We start from the raw sequence: 19,714 nt of genomic DNA on the forward strand, positions 1-19,714 counted from the left end.
TCAGTGTTTGGACAGGACTGCTGGAGCCCTCCTCTACTCACCAGGGAAAGTGGGTCAGATCACTGTGGTATGCTGCATGTTCTACAACGTCGCCCTGTGGGGGAATATCCCATACATCCCAGAGGAGAAGGAGCCTGCAGTGCCACCAGGTGAGAATCCTGAAATGCCAAGTGAGGATGAGAGTGGTGAAGAAGAAGGAGCTGACTTGCAAGAAGACCTCATCCACAGCTACTTCTCAGTGCAAGTGTAAGTATATCATTTTATGTCATGACTGTGACTGTACAATGAACTGTCGTTGTGAGAATGTGAGGAGTTGGGTGCTTAGGAAACCACTAGGGAGCTGATACTCTGCAATATTCAGACAAAGTCTGCTTGATAAGGTAGCTTTTGACACATCCCCACCTTGATGATGTTGCTTTGTTTGGGTCAGTTTGTTTGCAATGTACTTTGTTTTCCAGATGCTTGCTATGTGACTTGTGTCTAATGTATGGTTTAAAGCCCATACTCCTTGTTTTGTTCTTTGTACAGGTACCAATGACAAATTGTATCCCCCCAGGTGAGTAAACTTTGTTTGGGAGTTGACAAACAGGGGTTTTTGGACAAGTAAACACTGGCCTAGTGGTTTGAGTTACAGAAACAGGGCCTGCTGGGAGTTGCAATCTGGTCACTCCTTCAACTCCCCAATACTTGACAACTATTAGTCCCCCCAGGTGAGCAGACTTCATTTGCGAGTTGGCAAACAGGGGTCTTTGGACAAGTGAACACTGTGCTGGTGGTAAGAGTTACAGAAACAGGGCCTGTTGGGAGTTGCAGTCAGAACACGCTTTCTACTACACACACTTGACCAATGTTATCCCACCCAGGATAGTATACTTCCTTTGAGAGACAGATGTACTGGGGCATGTGACCACTGTGCTGGTGGTCGAAGTTAAAGAAACAGGGCCTGCTGAGGGTTGCAGTCAGGTCAATCCCTGTACTACATACACAATACAAAAGTTGTCCTCCCAGTTGACTCCACTTCAATTGAGAATTAACCATCAAGGTTCTTTGGAGAAGAGAACACTGGGCTGGTGTTTGGAGTTACTGAAACAGTGCCTCCTGGGAGTTGCAGTCAGGTCACTCTCACTACTGCCCAATACTTGGCAACTGTTGTGTAATACATATCTGTATGCAGGCTGCATTTATGTTTGAGCATAGATTTCCATTTTGGGTCATACCTTGGATCCTTGAATGTGTTTCTGATATTGTGAGATTTCCATACTCCATTTGGACATATGGCATGTGATGGCCCTTGGTAACTGTGATGGTGGGTCCATTGACAGCATTTAAACTCAGATATTTTGGGTATTGAATGTCAGTGAGGTACTTGAACAAGACAGTGGGTAAAGCTGAGCTGTGAGCATGCATGTCATTGCATTTTTGTGAATTTTTTTGTGTTATAACTTAGCATACTCCACTCCCCCATGTATTCCTGTCAAGCCCTCAGGATGCAGAATGGCCAACACCTTCTCCTCCCAGGTAAAGAGTTGTAATGGGGCACTTGGAGGGCCACTGCCAGTCTTATTAGTATGCAGCTGGTGCCTGGAGACCAGGCAATGGCCCTTGCCCCTGAGTCGCTCCACCTCTTCCTAATGTACTCCTTTGTACGCAGGGTGGTGCCTAGAGCATTCACTCTGTCGACGATCCTGTCCCACAGTTCCATTTTCCTACTGAGAGGAGTGTGCTGAACTCCAAATAATTGTGGCTCTACTCCTATGATTTCATCTACCATGACTCAACTCATTTTCAGAAAAACAGGGTTTTTCTAATGTGACATGGTGGAATAAAAATAAGGGTGACAGGGATTTACAAAGGAAGAGCAATTGGATGTACATGCAGAAAAGTGTGTGCTGGGTGGCCAATAGGATGGTGAAAAAAAGAGGTACCTGATCTATGTACTCTACGGAAAAAAGGTGCTCAGGCTTCTCTGTCTTGCAGTGGAAATGCAAAGAATTGTGGTTTGTGAACTGGTGTGTTTTATAATGTCCTTTGCAGGTATGTCTACTTGCCCAATGTGTGTCAGCTGTGTTGCTTTTGAATTCATCCAATGTGCACCTGTCTGTTACTTTACTGACTGCGATCCTCCGTGGTCCTGACCGCCACAAGGGGACCACACAGCAATTGTGTGATTGTAATATGCTCCTTGGTTGGCCAAGGTATTGATGGCACTGTAGGTCGTACCGCCTATATCCCGAACGCTGCACCACTGATGGCCTGTCTTTTTTGCTTGGCGGTCGGCAGTCCTGCCTATATAACTCGTAATAGAGGGGTCTGGAAGACCGCCACTGTGCGGGCTTTTCAGGGCCACCAACATGGCGACCGCCAAACTTGTAATGAGGCCCTTAGTCTCTGAAATGGAGGGCAAAAATCTCCAGTGGGACGAGGCAGAGGGCTGTATCCAAAGAAATTCCACAAGGACAGATACCACTTTGGTGAAGGACCGCTGAAATGGATTTCCTGCTGTGCAGAAGAAAATAGCAGGAGAAGCCACAAAATCAATCCAACCAGCGATGCACCTCAGGCGGATAGGAGAGCAAGTTGCTCCCGGTCTCCTCTTAGTTCTCAGAGCAGATTTTAGCCAAAAATGTTCTAAATCCCCAATTTTGGATTTTCTGGTCACCCTCACTACCACTTCCAGGTGTCCACGACTATTTTTTATACCCTGGTGCCCTCCTTCTCAAAGGTGGGAGAAGTTTCTAGACAGTGGCTTTGATGTACATTAAATTTTCTGACTTCCCTACCCTGGCTCCAAACTGGCAAGAGTGACAATGAGGAGATGTTCAGCCCTTTGTATAAAGGAAGAACATTCCCTACTCACATACAAGTGGGGCTGTGCTCAGCTTCACTCCCATCCTGCCAGCAGATGGCCCATCCAAGCACAACTAAGCCCTCTTTTGTGTAACTGTCTGGGAGGAATTCACAGAATAAGTTAGTTACACCCAGTCATGTGACTCAGGCCAGGTTGCATATACAAAAGAGCCGAAGGCAAAAATGCCAACTTTCCAAAGTGGCTTTTTTTAAATTGTAATCAAAGACCTGACTTTACCATTAAATAGGGTTTTTGGTGCAATTCCAAAAACACCGAACATAACATAGGTACCTGCTCTCAATTGTAAATTACAGCTTATTAAATGTAATAAGGAACCCCCAATGTTATCCTATCCAGAGTGGTAGGCCTCTCAGTGAAAAACTAATTTTGGAGATTTTCGCTAACAGGACATAGAAAACCAAACAGTACGTGTACAACTTTTCATTAAAAGGCACCCTGTCCTAAGGCCTATCTAGGCCCTGCCTTAGGGATGACTTATATGTAGTAAAAGGGTTTTTTAAGGCTTGGCAAGGGGTTTTTATTGCCAAGTCGACACAGCATATTCAAAATGCAATCAGCCTGCAGTGGAAGGCCAGGGATATGTTTTAAGGTGCTATTTAAGTCAGTGGCACAATACGTGCTGTAGGCCTACTGGTACAATTTAACTTACAGGCCCTGGTTACAAGGTATATCATTCTACAAGGGACTTACAAATAAATTAAATAGTCCAATTGGAGAAGAGGTAAAACGTTTGGTGGAAGACCGCACTAAGGCTGACAAGTCTAACATGTGCCCTCTGCAGCTAAAAGTGAGGAGAACTACCCATCCCCTTGGGACTTCTCTGAACTTAGGCAGAAAAACCAGGAGAGACCTTTAGTATTGGAGTGGTCTGACCCAGGATGGAGTTGAGATGGTCATTCTCCTGTAGGGATTCTCACCACTCATTTGCATGAGCCACCAGGGGGACCTGTGGTCTGTCTGGTCTAGACCCCTGCCCTATCCGGCACTTCCTTTACAGTCAGGCCTGCCTGTTGCAGATTCTGAAGCAGTTCCTGCAGGTGAAATAGGTGGTCCTGCCAGGTGCTGCTGAAGACAGCTATGCCATCTAAATATGCAGCACTGAAGGCCTCCATCCCAGATATCACCTGGTTCAGCAGCCCCTGGAAGGTGGCAGTGGCATTCTTCAGTCTAAAGAGCATGACGTTAAACTGACATTGGTCCTCTGGAGTAGAGAAGGCAGACCTCTGTTTAGCCCCCTCAGTCAGACTATCTGCCAATAACCCGAGGTCAAATCGAAAGTGATCAGGAACTTGGCAGCCCCTAACCTATCAATGAGCTCATCAGCTCAGGGGATGGGGTGTTCAATTAGTCTTGGTGACTGAGCTGAGTCTCCAGTAGTTAACACAGAACATCAGTTCTAAGTTAGGGTCCAGTGAGGCCGTCTTTGGTACCAGCAACACTGTGCTGGACCAGGGACTACTGGAAGTCTCAATGACCCCGAATTTCAGCATCTTAGAGACATCTGCCTTAATGCTGGCCCTCACCTTATCAGACAGTCTGTACATTTTGTTTTTGACAGGCAGGCTGTCCCCACTATCAATATAATGGGTAAACTATGTGTAAGCCCAGGGGTGATGGAAAATAGGGAGACAAGCTGTTCCAGTAACTGGCAAAAGTCCCTCTGCTGCTCTGAGGTCAGGGTAGGGGAGAGGTCGACACCCTCCACTTATCCATGTTTCTCTTTTCATGATTGGAGATCAGGATGAGGTTCACCCTTTATCTCCTCCACATCATCTGTCACCAGCAGCATTATGACCTGACAACTCTCATAGTGGGGTTTGAGGCAGTTGAGATAGAGTACCCTTAAGCGGTTCCTGGGGGCTTTGAGGTTCACCAGGTAGGTGGACTCCCTCTTCTTGTCCACTACCTCATAGGACCCAGTCCAGTGGTTTTGGACAGCCATGGGCTTCACTGACTCCATCTCTCACACCTTCTGTCCAGGCTGGAATTCCACCATGCTAGCCCTCGTTCCTGAGGGCTAGCGTGTCGCTAACTTTATCATGGAAAGTTTTCTTGGGAACTTGCTCCCACCCCTTTTTGACCAGACTGAGAGGTCCCCTGACAGGGTGACCATACAGAAGTTCAAATGGGTTAAAGCCCACTCCATTCTGTGGTACCTCCCTGTGAGCAAAATTCAAGCATGGTAAGAGGATGTCCCACTTCCGCCTCATGGATCAGGAGACACAGAATCATGCCTTTAGGGGTCTTGTTGAACCTCTCAATAAGCCCATTGGTTTGTGGATGGTAGTGTGTGGAGAATGTATAAGTAACCCCTCACTTCTTCCACATGGCCTTCATGTATGTGGACATGAAGTTGGTGCCCCTCTCTGACACCACTTGCTTTGCAGAACTTCTCCCTGGTGGGTCCCCCTTCCACTTGTTATTCAGAAAGCATAGGGAGGTTACCAAGTGAGGCAATGTACTCCCCAGTAGGGTCTTGAGGGCTCCTCTGAAGCCCCATCCACCTGTACTGTGTGATATTCTGTGGATGGATAACTCAATCGAAGCAGAAGCTAGAAAACGTTAAAGCAGAATGCATGAAGTATTGAAACGCAAGGAAGAGCAGGACAGACTTTCTCATAGAGCCCAAAACATAGGAAATTATGAGGAGACCATCTTGGATTGGAAAAGGGTAATAGAGGGGTAGACTGAGACAGCCATCTTGGTTTGGGCTTTATTAGAACCCAGGATCCCTCCTAGGGAATCCTGGGAAGAAGAAGGCCTGACAGAATGGAGGCACCGGCATTCTCCAGCAGTGGTTTTCCCGATGACAGAAGCAGGGGTATGACAACACTGATGGGTCAGCCACCACAAGACAAGAGATGGAAAGAGGTGTGGCAACCCACTGGCATGCTGCTCGTGCTCCTAGTCAGCCTCCAGCACGGTATCCCACCCTCCTGACAAGATCCCAGGCTCTGGTCATTGGCAGGACACTGGTATGTTCCCCACAAAGCCTCAGGTTTATGATAAGAGAGACAGAAAAACAGCAAACCAAAACAGGAGCATGGGCAGAGAAGGGATCTTTCCAAGATCATTCACTAGGAGGATACCCCTCCCAATGAATCAAAAACTGAAATTTGTTGCAAAACAGGAGGGAATTACAAATGTCCTGTACTTCATACTCAGGTTCATGGTCAATCAACGGAGGAAGAGGCTGAGTGAACAAATGGTGAAAAGGATCCACTCGATTGGGTTTTAGCTGGGATGTGCAAAAAACAGGATAGATCCTCTAAGTCAATTGCAACTGAACTAAAAAATTAACAGGATTAAAGACATGAGTGATTTTGAAAGGCCTGTAAAACTGTGGTTTGAACTTATTGAGGGAAAGGCATGAAGATACAAATATAGAGGAAACCCAAACCCTGTCTGTCACCGTATAAGGGTGAGATGTCTCATGGTGGGCATCAGCAAAGTGGTTCATTTTAGCCTTAGCATCATGAAGATTAGAAGAGATTTCCTCTGCTGAAAAAAACTAGTTGCTGCAAGAACAAGGGAGGAAACCTGAAAACCAGAAGGGAAGGCGTGAAGATGGAACCCTCTAGACAAAGGAAGGGAGTAAAGAGTGTGGCACTGTGGATGGAATTATTATAGGAAAATTCAGCTAGTGCCAAAAAGGAAGATCACTCTGAGTGGAGTTGCAAAAGCAACAAATGTATTGTTCGAATCCCTGGTTTAGGCATTCAGTCTGGCCATTAGTTTTTGGATGGAAACCAGAAGGACTTTCTAAAATGACATATATAGTACGGTCCTCAGTCTTAAACAATCACTTGAGGAAGGCCATGGACATGCAAAATTTCTTGCAAAAGTAACTGAGGATTTAGCAGACGGAAGTTTCTTCAGTACGGTAAAATGGGCCATTTTAGAAAAGGAATCAACAGTTACTATGATTACATTGTAGCCATCTAATGATGGTAGGGCACCAATGAAATCAGTGGAAATAGTATTCCACGGTTGAGGTGGAACAGGTAAGGGTCACAGGAGCCAAGAAGGATGATAGTGTGAAGTCTTACTTTGAGCACAGATGGGACATTGTCTCGTCAAACAGAAGACCCCCAAAAGCAGTGAAATACAAATTCAAAGTAGACTTACAGCCTCTATGTCCTTTTTTGGGGAATGATGACATATCTTGAGTACTTCTGCTCTTAATTCATATGAAGGAATGAAGGGTGTTTTACCCTTAAAGACTAGACTGCCTTCCTTATGTACTAGCCCTTGCAATGTGGTCCATTCTGTCTGCTGGACTTCAGCATAGCTATTTCATACTTTATCAAGAAAAGACTGAATGAGTCCAATGGTACACTGAGGAGGTAGGCTACTGTGACCATATTGGACTGGAGACTCAGGATTTCAAGATTATTAATCATTGGACATGGCGATGATCCGAGCGAGTCTCAGAAGGCTCACAGGAACTGCCTCCATTCAGTATGGCCCATCTTCATTGCTAAGAGTCCTTTTTCAAGAATCAAATAGTTTCTCTCTGAATTGGATAGGATGTGAGACAAATAAAAGATTGGATGCTCCAACCTGTCATCTTTTTGTACTTGCAAAAGTACTGCTCCAACTGTATGATCAGTTGCATCAGTTCAATCACAAACTTCTTTGTAGGGTCAGGATGTTGTAAAACCAGTGTCCTGGTAAAGGCTTGTTTTAATTTGAGAAAAGCCTACTCGGCCTGGTCATTCCATTGAAAAACTTAATGAAACATTTTTAATTAAGATTAATTTAATATGGCTAGTTAGGAGTGCAGAAGTATGGAGAACCCACTACGTCAATCTGACCAGTAATGTATCTCCGGTAGACAGGAGAGCAGTTTAGTTCTGGTTTCCTCCTGGTTCGCAGAAGAGATTTTAGCCCAAACTGCTCCCACTTTTGGATTTTGGCTATCTCGTCAACTTCAGTACCACGTCCAAGTGACCAGGACTGATGAGCACCACTTGGAGGGTCAGGACTCACTCAGTCTGGGTTAAGATGTGGGTCCAAGGTGAAGGGACCTTTTTTGTCCATGAGGCTCAGATCAGGAGTTGGGGTGGGCTATAAATTCAGCTCCGCTGGTGGAGTTAGTGGAATTTTTGCCACTCTGTGTTACGATGTTAAGACAGAGTTCCAGTCAAATTCCACCAACTGCCCTAGCACTGGAGTTTTTCTTACGTTTGGCTTACCAGCAGCTTGTGAGTGAAAATTGGAATCCCCTAGTGTGATTTTCCAAAGCTAGAAGGGCACCCAGTTAGATTTTTCCAACGCGGATGGTCACAGTAAATATGCCAATTGGGTACAAGCCAATTTAACCATGTTTTAGGGGAGAGAGCACAAGCACTTTAGCACTGGTTAGCAATGGTACAGTGACCAGAGTCCTTTGGCCACTGAAAATAAAATCAGCTAAATGGAGGAGAAGAGGCACTGGGGGAGACAACCCTTAGGTCTAACAGTAACTTTAACCTATGTATTTTCATGGAATTTCTAGGGTTTATATTTTAACATACAGTAAAATATTATTACTATGCTAACTATAACATCTCTCCTATATCTTTTTTCAATTAGCTGGGGGAGTTGGTGGAATTTTTGCCACTCTGTGTTACAATGGTAAGACAGAGTTCCAGTCAAATTCCACCAACCACCCTAGCACTGGAGTTTTTTTACGTTTGGCTTACCAGCAATAAGCTTGTGAGTGAAAATTGGAATCCCCTAGTGTGATTTTCCAAAGCTAGAAGGGCACCCAGTTAGATTTTTCCAACGCGGATGGTCACGGTAAATATGCCAATTGGGTACAAGCCAATTTAACCATGTTTTAGGGGAGAGAGCACAAGCACTTTAGCACTGGTTAGCAATGGCACAGTGACCAGAGTCCTTTGGCCACTGAAAATAAAATCAGCTAAATGGAGGAGAAGAGGCATTGGGGGAGACAACCCTTAGGTCTAACAGTAACTTTAACCTATGTATTTTCATGGAATTTCTAGGGTTTATATTTTAACATACAGTAAAATATTATTACTATACTAACCATAACATCTCTCCTATATCTTTTTTCAATGAGTTCCTTTGGCATTTTGATAATTTTGTCTACTATTGAGCACAGGTTACAGCCGTACACAGCAGGGTTTTAACCACAGTGCCTGGCCTGCAACAAGACCCTGAACCTGACCCCCTTTGGATGTGAAAAATCCACAACACACAGCCTTCAGCACAGTCTTCAACACACAGAAGATAGACTCTATTCATTATAGTTTTGAGGATCCAATAAACCGAATTAAATCACAAACTTCTATGGCATTGCCCAAAGAGGGCCCAAGGTTTTGCCATTTCACAGTACAGTGAGTAAGGCTCGTGAAATTACTTAGATGCGTCCATAGTTAACAGGTGTTAGTGTCTGCTTGCCCTATTCTATTATTTCAGGATGCAGACGCCATGCTCAGTGTCTTGTAATTGTGGCTGCAACAAACGTTTTCCAATCGTGGTCAACCAATTAAAGCCTTTTTTGCTCACAAATGCAGCTTTGAGTCCACAAACCTAAAAAAATCGATGGGAGAAAAAGCTGCTTTGTCTAACGAAATTACTTTTTTTTGTTTTTTATTTGAGTCCATCATCAGTTTCCGAATGCTTGCATTTGTGAACTTGCTGCAAACTAATGATGAAGAAATCACTATAATTTGACACTTTGAAGCATGCCCAGCACATTTTCAGCACAGTTCTAAAAAACTCCTGAAGCAAGGGCTTGCTCTGATTAAAGTTCTACTTTCATACCAAGTCTGGAGTAAATCCACTGAGGTTATTGTGATGTAGCTGACTGCAAAAGCTCATTTGGGACCTAAATTCAAAATGTGATAGAGAGAGGCAGAGAGTGTGAGGAAGAGAGGGTGAAAGAGAAAGAGACAGGGACAGCAAGAGAGAAGGGTTTTGTCACTGAGCCCCTTTTGTAGACTCTTGGTTCAGAGTTATCAAAGCTCTGCTCAGTGGGGATGTGGTGGTAATGACAGAAGTTATGATGGTGGTAGATATGGCAGTGGCAGACATGATGAAGATCATTGAGATGGACAAATAGGAATTTGTTTAGACGGTGGAGACGGACATGGTGGCTTTTTGACTATTACTGATCTTTTGCATCTCATCCTGAAAGACGTGATAGTCAAAGTGCCTTTCGGATTCTGCAGCCACATCACATGCCAGTAACAGTTTACAAGTTTGAAAAGGCAATGCCATGATACCATAATTCTGCTTCCAATGTGGCTGTGATGAGGCACTGAGAAAACTAAACATGTGGTGTAGTGCTTGAATTAATTTCTGCCACTGGTAATTTCCCTGGGTTTCCATCCAGTCCATTGTTTCTTTTGTTTTTTTTGCTCACTAGGACTCTGTAGACAGGGACCAATCATAGTAACTATCAGTGACTATGATTAAGTGAAGCAGTAAGTAGATCCATTATATTTTTGCTCTGTTTTGACAGTGTCTTGGATATTGCTGATCATGCAGAAGAATGAGCCGCAATATAATGATTTTTATCAGTGGACAGAAAAGCTGCATCTTTCTTTTTTATTGCTATCGATGGTGCACACGATGTTGTTTGGAATTTGAATCCTGGAAAGCCCTGCTGAATTGTAAGGGAGGGGTGCTTTATGCCACGTCAAGCCATCTCAGGTGGACATCGTGGGTCAAACATTCAAGGATGAAACATTCGTGTTCAGTGCCATCTCCTTAAAGTTGCGATGCACATTGTGTAAAAAGTAATTAATGTCTCACCAGTTTTAACAGTGATAAAGTGAAGTGGATCTACATGCAAGATAAACCACAAGGTGTTGCTATGCTTCTTATTTATTATAATACCATTGCTCTAACTGGTGCTGCTCCAGTTCACAGTGGTTGCTTTGTGGTTCTAACTGGTGGCAACGAAGTTAGGGGTGCTACTGCCATAGCTGCTAATTCTCTGATTTCCCACTTTAGTAGCTGGCAGGATTTCTTACCTGCCGGTATCCTAGGTGAATGCATTTGGTGTTCAATTAGCCTTTAATTACTGCAGCGCCTTTCTCGTTTGTTAGCATCACTAACCCTGCTTGGTGAAGTAAACTGTTTGCAGGTAACTACTAGCAAAGTGAAATGTGGCGAGGATCTTTACAGTGCCCATATCTGCCTGCATTTTGCCCAGGACAGTTGCCATCTCATCCTTTTTTTAAGCTCACAGGGTAGGTTCTTCCTGTGGCGTTCCTTTATTCAAACTGGACAGCATGAGGCCATTATCCAAGTCATTCTTGTGAGAATTCATAGCAGAAAGCTCCCTCCTTAGCGTGAGCACTGATGATGTTGGCGGTGAAGTCAGTGTCAGTAATGACATAAGCCACTCGTCTGCTACTATCTTCAGTGATGCTAGTCCATATGCTGTTGTATGATGCCACTGCTCAAGCTGTCCATCAAAGTGGTTTTCTGATTCAACCTTCTGCTTCCCATGATGTTTTCGATCTTGTTCTGCAGAAAAAAGGAAGAACAGAAAAAATAAAATGTTAGATACTACAATAAATTAAAAGTCACAAAAGGACAGTGGTGAAATGAGGAGAAAAGGAGAAGAATGGATTAGACAGGGAGACCAGAAAGAAAAAAAATAGGGTAAGTGATAAGTATAGGGGAAGAGCGGCCCGCTCCAGTGCTGATCAGGGTGTGCTGCTGTACTGGTTTTCTACTCTACGCTTGAGTTCTCATATTATCTGAAGTTTCTTGTACTATCCGCTGGTGATAGCTACCAGCTTCTCTTCCATCTAGAGGCATCACAGCATAGGGTTAGGGACCACATATATCTCCAATAAAATGCTTCTGCATCTCTTCTTGGCATACAATGTTCCAGTACTGACAATATAAACTACGCTGTGTACTAAAATGATGCTAGCTTAAATGCCTACTATGCCAATTAGTTAAAGTACAAACAAGAGAATGTAGTGCACTGTAGCATTTATATTGCATTTTGTTTGGCTCATAGGCTCATGTAGCATGTGCTACATGTACTTCATGTACCCCTGCATCGTCGCACCCGCAGCGGGGGTCACTCCTTCTCCTACATCACCGCCAGGACCTAGAACGATCTACCCCTCTATCTTCATAAAGCCCCCCCCCCCCCCCCGGCGGATTTCAGGAAGAAACTCAAACTGGGCTTTTCGACAGAGACATTACACCTACAGCACCCAGATACCCTTAGGGATGACAGCGCTGCGCTATACAAATGCTAATTGGTTGACTGACTTGATGATTAGTCAAATCAGGAGCGTGATCAATCAGATTGTGTGAGAGAATCAGACAAATGGGTACGCCAAAACAATACAATGGTGTTTCCTATTGCTCCAGGCTTCCCGGCTCCAGCTACACTCTGTAGGTGCATTTTTAACTTTATTACATAATTTTGGAGCTCGATGTTTTTATTCCTTGAGGTGATGAGCATTTTGGCAGCGTACATTTGTAAAACATTCAGTTTAAAATCACCTTCTCTGCTATTGTAGTGCTTTTGTTGGGGTTGTATTGGTGGGTGGGTGGAGCCTTTTTTAATGCTTTTTTCAGACACTCTCCAGTTTAATTCTCCCCCACTTCCAGTCTGTGCATTCTGCCATTTTGCAGGTCAGCGGGCTAGTGGCCACACAAACTTCCTGATTTATAAATAGAATGCCAGTGCGGATGTGCCACTGGCATGCCGAAGGCATGCCTAAGGCAAGCCCGTCTGCGCCCCTCCGTGCCTGGACAACACCAGGCACCAGGCGTGATGAAGATTACAGTCCAAAAACTGACAATGTTCAGGTGCATTGTTTGTCATGTAACCAGCTCTTGGACTTGCATGCTGGGAATTCCCAGGCAGTCTGTCCTATGGTTTTGGATGTCTCTAATCTCTCTATAAAGCACTGCCCTAACTGTGACTTCTGCTTCATGTCTAATATTGAACGAGCGGTGCCTCTCAATGAAGCTAACTGAGGCTTCTCTCAGGCCAATATTCCATGTGCAACAGCCTCAGACTCTGAAAAGGTGCGGTGTGGCCTGTTGAACATTCGCTCACGAATTAAAAATAGTATTGAAACACATGACTTAATTTTATCTGAGGCTCTTGATTGCCTCTTTATTACTGAGACTTGGACCAGAACTGATTCAGACCCTGGCCTTATTGATGCAACTTCTCCTGGCTATTCTATTCTTAGACAGGACCGTCAAGGCCGGCTGGGTGGAGGCCTTGCTATTATCATTAGGAATTCTCTCAGCTGTATGTTGAAGCCTATATCCCCCAACAGCAAAGATGGCACTGAGACAGCCTTTTTTTAGACTTCAGCTCTCTGAGACGGACACTTTTCCAGGTATCCTATTTTACAGACCACTTGGCATACGGGCCAATGTTTTAGATTCTTTGGTCCAGACCATTGAACCCCATCTAAATTATAGATTCACCACTATTTTAATTTTCATTTTCATGATCCAGCTAATAAGGATACTGCCTCTGTGCTTGAGGTAATGCTCAATCTAGAACAGTCCTGGGGAGTTAGGAGTTCTACTCACTCCTAGGGACACATTCATGACGGTATTTTTTTAATTATCCTGATCTCAGTATTAATGAAATTTGCTCTTTGAGCTGGACAGACCACTGCACTATTCTTTTCAGTATCCCCTTGGCCCATTCTAATGTTAATCAAACCCCTGCAAAGCACAACACGTGTAGAAATGTTGGCAAGATTACTTCAGCCAATTTCGAAGGAGCTCTCTATGCTTCCAAACATAACTCAGTGTTCCCAATGAGCTATTTGGCTGAAAGTTTTGACATAAGGGTCGCTTCCTCCTTAGACTCCATTGCCCTGTTAAGAACTGAAACTATGACCAGAACCAAACCATCTGCTCCCTAGTTTTTGGGTGAACTTAAGGAGCTGCGTTCAAAATGTCGCCGGCAAGAGCGCAAGTGGTTGTTTACTACCTCCGCTGAGGGAAAGCCCCTGGGAAAAGCCTAACCTAAGACTCTGCTGGCTCAGTATAAATCGGTTATTAACGCTGCTAAAACTTTCTTTACTGATAATATTAGCACAGCAGGTAATTCTTCCAAATTGCTGTTTAAAACTATCAAAGATCTGACCTACACTCCTTCTCAGAACCGGGCCCCTACCTCCCAAGCGTTCTGTGATGGTATGGCACTCATCTTTAAAAATAAGATCTTAGACCTTTATTCAACCTTTGATCTTTCTGTAGATGGTAACTCCCTGCCTGTAGACTCCTCTAAACAAAAGTTTTTGGAGTTTCTGTCTATCTCTCTCCAGCAAATGAAAGAGCTCCTTTGAGCACTAAATTTAGGTCCTCTTGGGACCCTTTTCGCCCAAAATATTCCATCTGGCTCCTGGTTCTATTGCTGACTTCCTGCATAATACTATCAGGGCTATTATTCAGTCCAGCATCTTTCCTGAATCCTGGAAAAGAGCCATAGTTACTCGATTACTGAAAAAACCTAACACTGATCCGGATGATTTTAAGAACTACCACCTGATCTCCTTGCTTCCTTTTCCAGCCAAAGATTTGGAAAAAATGTTAAATCTGGAACTGGCCAATTTCATTGACACTCATGACTGCCTGGATCCTTCACAAAATGGTTTTAGGGTTGGACACAACACGTATACTGCACTTGCAGCAGTAATTGATAACATCCACTGCCATGTTGACCAGGGCTCTGCGGCCATGCTTCTAATGCTTGACTTGTCTGCAGCATTTGACACGATATGGCCAACACAATTAAGTCAACAGCCAGAGGAGAAAGGGGTTGGTGGTATTGCCCTCCATCTGCTTTCTTCCTTTCTCTTTGACAGAGTCTAGATGGGCAGCTGTATTGTCATTAAAGTGGATGCCTTTAGTCTTCCTTGTGGCGTCCCCTGAGGCTCCATGTTGAGTACGACCCTCTTAAACATCTACATAGCACCTTTGGCAGCTCTGGTGTGGTCCTTTAACTTTGAGATTCAGTTATATGCCGATGACACCCAAATTATTGTGCCAATTTCCTACAATGAGTTCGAGGTTGCTGAATCTTTTAGGCACTGAATGTCCAGTATTGAGAAATGGATGAATAATGCTTTAAACCGCACTGCTGGCAAGACAGAGGACCTGGTATTTGGTGCCTATGACTCTATTTGGTCCATGATCTGGTGACCTGAGGGGTGTGAGTCTCTTCCTACTCTTGTGAAATTTGCCAAAAATGTGGGAATTTTTCTGGATAACTCCTTGAGCTTTGACACCCAGGCTAGCTGTACGGCTGGCACTTTTTTCCTTATTGTTACAATTTTGAGGAAGATTTTTCCTTTTATTCCCAAGGAGTTTTGCCAGGAAGTCGTCATCGCGCTTATCACATCTCAACTGGACTACTGCAATTCTACATTTCTGAATGCCAACCATACTAGTGTTAACAAGTTGCAGGTAGTTCAGAACGCAGATGCTCGTCTTGCTTTGAATATCCCTAGACAGGCATCAGGGAGAGAGAGGCTTCATGCTCTTCATTCGCTGCCTGTCAGAAAGAGGATTGATTTCAAAGCGTTCTGCATGGTGCATAAGGCCCTTTACTTTCGGAATACAGAACAGCTTTATGGTTTGTGTGGTGGTATACTCCCTCTAGACAACCTACGTCTTCTCTGCGCAAATCGGTATCTGTTTCCAGATTATGCAAAGCTATATGGGGCAGAAGGGCCTTCTTTCTGAGAGCGGCCAAGTTATGGACTACTTTGCCATCCCACATTGCGGATACAGAAATGTTTTATACTTTTAAAAAAACTTTAAAAAACTTGGCTTTTTACTCTGCACAGTCTTGAGTGAATGTTTTTGCCATATGCCGGGCCTTTGCTAGCACGTTGATGCCCTTGGGTTTAATGCACTCTAAAAATGTTTCTAACATCTAACATCAATCCTGTAATACTGTCAATGTCTGTGACCTTTTCCTTATAGTCTTGAGCTATAGCAATACACTTACCTGGGCAAACTGAGCTCATGCTTTTGTTATCTAAACCTTGAATCAATCAGCATCCTCAGCTATTCTTCAATCGATTACTTAAAACCATAAAAGATTCAAACAACTTAAAAGTACTTGCATATTGAGTCAATGCATCATTTCCCATTCAATGTTAGCATAATAAATGATAAAATCATCAATTCAAAATAAGATCTGCACTCATAAAAGACAATACAATTAGATAAATAACAATAATGTTAAATCTCATTAACATTTACACACAGTAACAAATAAAATCCAAATTCATCCACTGTTGTTTTCACTTAGACCACAAAAATCATGGTGATTGTGTATCTCGTGTATGTTTAAGTCTTAAGGCCCCTATAAAAAAAAAGTCACATTAAAACATATTCATTAGGTTACATTTGTAAAAAAGTTAGAGCAGGTCTAACTTGAGTAAATTGCTTCCCTCTTACCAGAAGTAAAATATGCCACTGTAGCAGGGATCCAAAGTGCTCGCAGAACATTAGAAAGTGCATATGCCTGTGAAGGAAGCACAACTACAAGGGCCTCAATTTTCAACTTTGCTCCAACCACGAGGCTCTGCCAAATGACTATGCAATAAATGTAATCTAAATCTTGTTAATACAAATAGATGGTGAGGATTTGTAACCAGTGTAATATATAGTTCAATGGATGTGCCTTACTTCAGGGTAACATAAGCTCATTCAGAGGATTTAGTCATCTCTCTCATTTCTCTCTTTTCCTGTGCTACAGATTTATGTTGTTTCTTGACTGACAAAAAGCTGGCATGGACAATCCATTCTGTCAACCTGCATAAATCAGGGAGTCCTAAATCCGCAAATGTGGAATAAACATACCTATGCTAGGGACAATTACCAGACCTGTCCAGATTCATAAGTCCTTCAACATAGACTGAATCATTCCCAACTCTGTATTTATCCTCATCAAAATTCATCTGAGCAAGGGTCATAAAGTTAGCAAATCTGATATGTATCCTTTCCTTAATTCTTTGTGCAAGAAATAGGAAGGGATGGAGTGAGGCCCAGAAAATAAATGCCTCATAAATGTATTTTCAACGGCTTGTAGCTGTGTGCTTCTTTGTATCCCCGGATATTGGTATCATAACTCACTGTGGAGATACATTTAGATTGAGGCACTTTCATGGGCTTTAATGGGATTCGCTCCCAAATGGGATACAAAATCAAGCACTGAAATGGCTACCCTGGCCACCGAGTTTATTTTAGCTCTCAGCAGGGGGCCAATGAAACCCCAAGATGAGAAAGGGCCTTTACTCTAGTAATATCAGATCCTTCTAGGATGCATTTTCTGTGTCCCTTGGCCCCTAGAACCAATAACAATTGTGTGTGATTTGTTGCAGTTGGTACTTACATTCAACCTGTTCATAAAACTAACAAAGGGCTGAAGTTGTTGCAGGCCCACAGTAGTTCTCACTATCAACACTGCATCGTCAGCATATAGTTGGGCAAGGATAAGGTCAGACCTAGCCTGTGGGATATCTTTATATGCAGTACATAATGATGGGCCCAAATTATTTGTATATATTGTAAACAGAAGTGGTGCCAAGATATACTCCTGTCTCATCCCCCCAATAAACCCTAAAAGGTGGGTTAGAGCTCTGATTCTGATCATATCTTACTACAGCAGATATAACCCTGTGGAGTTTATGCAGAAAATTCACTATGTCCCTGTCAGTTCCCATGTGAAGGAGGATTGTCAACAGTTTACTCCTGTAAACTCTGTCAAAAGCTGATGTGAATTCCATGAAGGCTAAATGGAGCGAGCCACATTTGGCAATTATGTATTTCCCTATTATCATGTGTAAATTCAAAAATTGATCTAGGGTGCCCCTGCCTGGCCTAAAACCATACTGCAAATCAGACAGTACATCGTTTTCATCCAGCCACGTAGGTAACCTGGTAAGGCTAACACACCCCATAACCTTGACTACTGAATCTACAAGTGATATAGGCCTATAGCATCACAGATCATTTATCTGCCCTTTTTTTAACACAAGTATAATTATTGATATATTAGTTAACAACTTTTATCCAGTTCATAGAATCCAATTTATACAAGTCAGTAGATACTCCATCTGGGCCTGGGTCTTGTGCTTCGACAAGTAAATAATTCCCTTGTTTACCTCCTCCTCAAGGAATTCCATGTTAGATTTACTGTGAAGACTCTGGCTGTGACTTCAGCAGAGTCAGAATCATATATCCTTCAAAATGCTACACCCAATTATCAGGCAAAATATGACAATCTACTGTTTCTTTACCGTCTCCTGTTACATAAGGGTGAAAAACTATTTCCCAGAATCTGGCACTACATTTCAAAATATTAGCCTGAAGAAGTTGGTCCCATGCTTTTTTTCCAGTTTCATTTTTCTGATCAGTTATTGCCACTTTATATCTCTTCCAATACAATGTGAACTCTGAATTACTCCTGGAAGTTTTCTTTAAGGCATTCAGCAAATTGTAATGAGCCTTGGAATACGTATGGTCAAACCATCTATTAATTGGCTCCTTATTCTTGCCACCCTCACGGGTTAAACACATTGAAAATTACTTATAAACCCTATTAAAGGCTTCTCATAATGCTTCTGGTTGAGAGGTAGCCTCTAGATAAAAATTGATGCCCCATCCTCATGTAAAAGTAAAATTATGTAAAAAAGGAATCAGGGGCCACTATGTTCTATTCCAATCTGCAACCCTGGTCAATATGCTTGATATCGTGGGTCACTGGCCCTTCTTTAGTCACTACGTCTCCCTCAATGCTACGGTATAATGGATTATGGTCACTAAATTGATTCCAAGTAACCCCAAATTGCATAACAAAATAGACTAGATAGGCAGAGATAAAAATATAATCAAATATTGGAATAAAGGCCTTTACTGGTAAATGTAGGGATGACGTCTGGAACTCCTTTATCTTTATCATTCTGATCTGCAAATAACAGATTATGATCAGCCAAAACAGCTCCAAAGGAAATCTCCTTGTCTCCTGTGTTTTTGATGTTGATGTCCATCTAGAGGACACTTATCAATAGCTTGACATGGGAAAGGACAGGAGCATATGGGGAGTGTTGCTTTTCAGTGGAGGCATCCTGAAAGGCCTTTAAGACTGATGAATGCACCGCTGGTTTAGTCTGAAAATTTGAACTACAGAACTTAATCAACAAAATACATGGGAACTTTTAAAAACTACATTGACTGCAAGTAAATACTGTGACCCGGTATTGACTTGAAACACCTTACAAATAATGTCTAAGGAAACCAAAGTGAATAAACCACCTCTGGCTCTGCCTGCTGAAGAGGGTAGTGCTGGACAGAAAAATGGGATCTACTCATCCATATGGAGGGAATGTGCTGTGTCCCATGTTTCCTGCTGCCCAACAATATGATGATCTTAAATAAGTAACACTGTAGTTCATCTGATTTCCTATAAACTAAACCATCTGTGTTACAACTCAGAAACTAAGGGCCAGATGTAGGTAGCGGTTTGCATGATGCAAACTGTGAAAATCGCAGTTTGCGCCATGCAAACGGCCTAACGCGATGCACATTCACGAATTGCGAGTCGGTTCGGACTCGCAATTTCTGAATGCGACTCGCAAATAGGAAGGGGTGTTCCCTTCCTATTTGCGACTCGCATCGCAATTCAGACTTGCTTTATGACCGCGAATGCGGTCGCAAAGCAACTCACAGTTACCACCAGTGTCACACTGGTGGTAACTCAGTCGCAAAAGGGAAGGGGTCCCTATGGGACCCCTTCCCCTTTGTGAATGTTGCCAAAAATATTTTTTCAGAGCAGGCAGTGGTCCTATGGACCACTGCCTACTCTGA

The sequence above is a fragment of the Pleurodeles waltl genome, chromosome 12, assembly GCF_031143425.1.
Source record: "Pleurodeles waltl isolate 20211129_DDA chromosome 12, aPleWal1.hap1.20221129, whole genome shotgun sequence".
NCBI classification, from domain to species: domain Eukaryota; kingdom Metazoa; phylum Chordata; class Amphibia; order Caudata; family Salamandridae; genus Pleurodeles; species Pleurodeles waltl.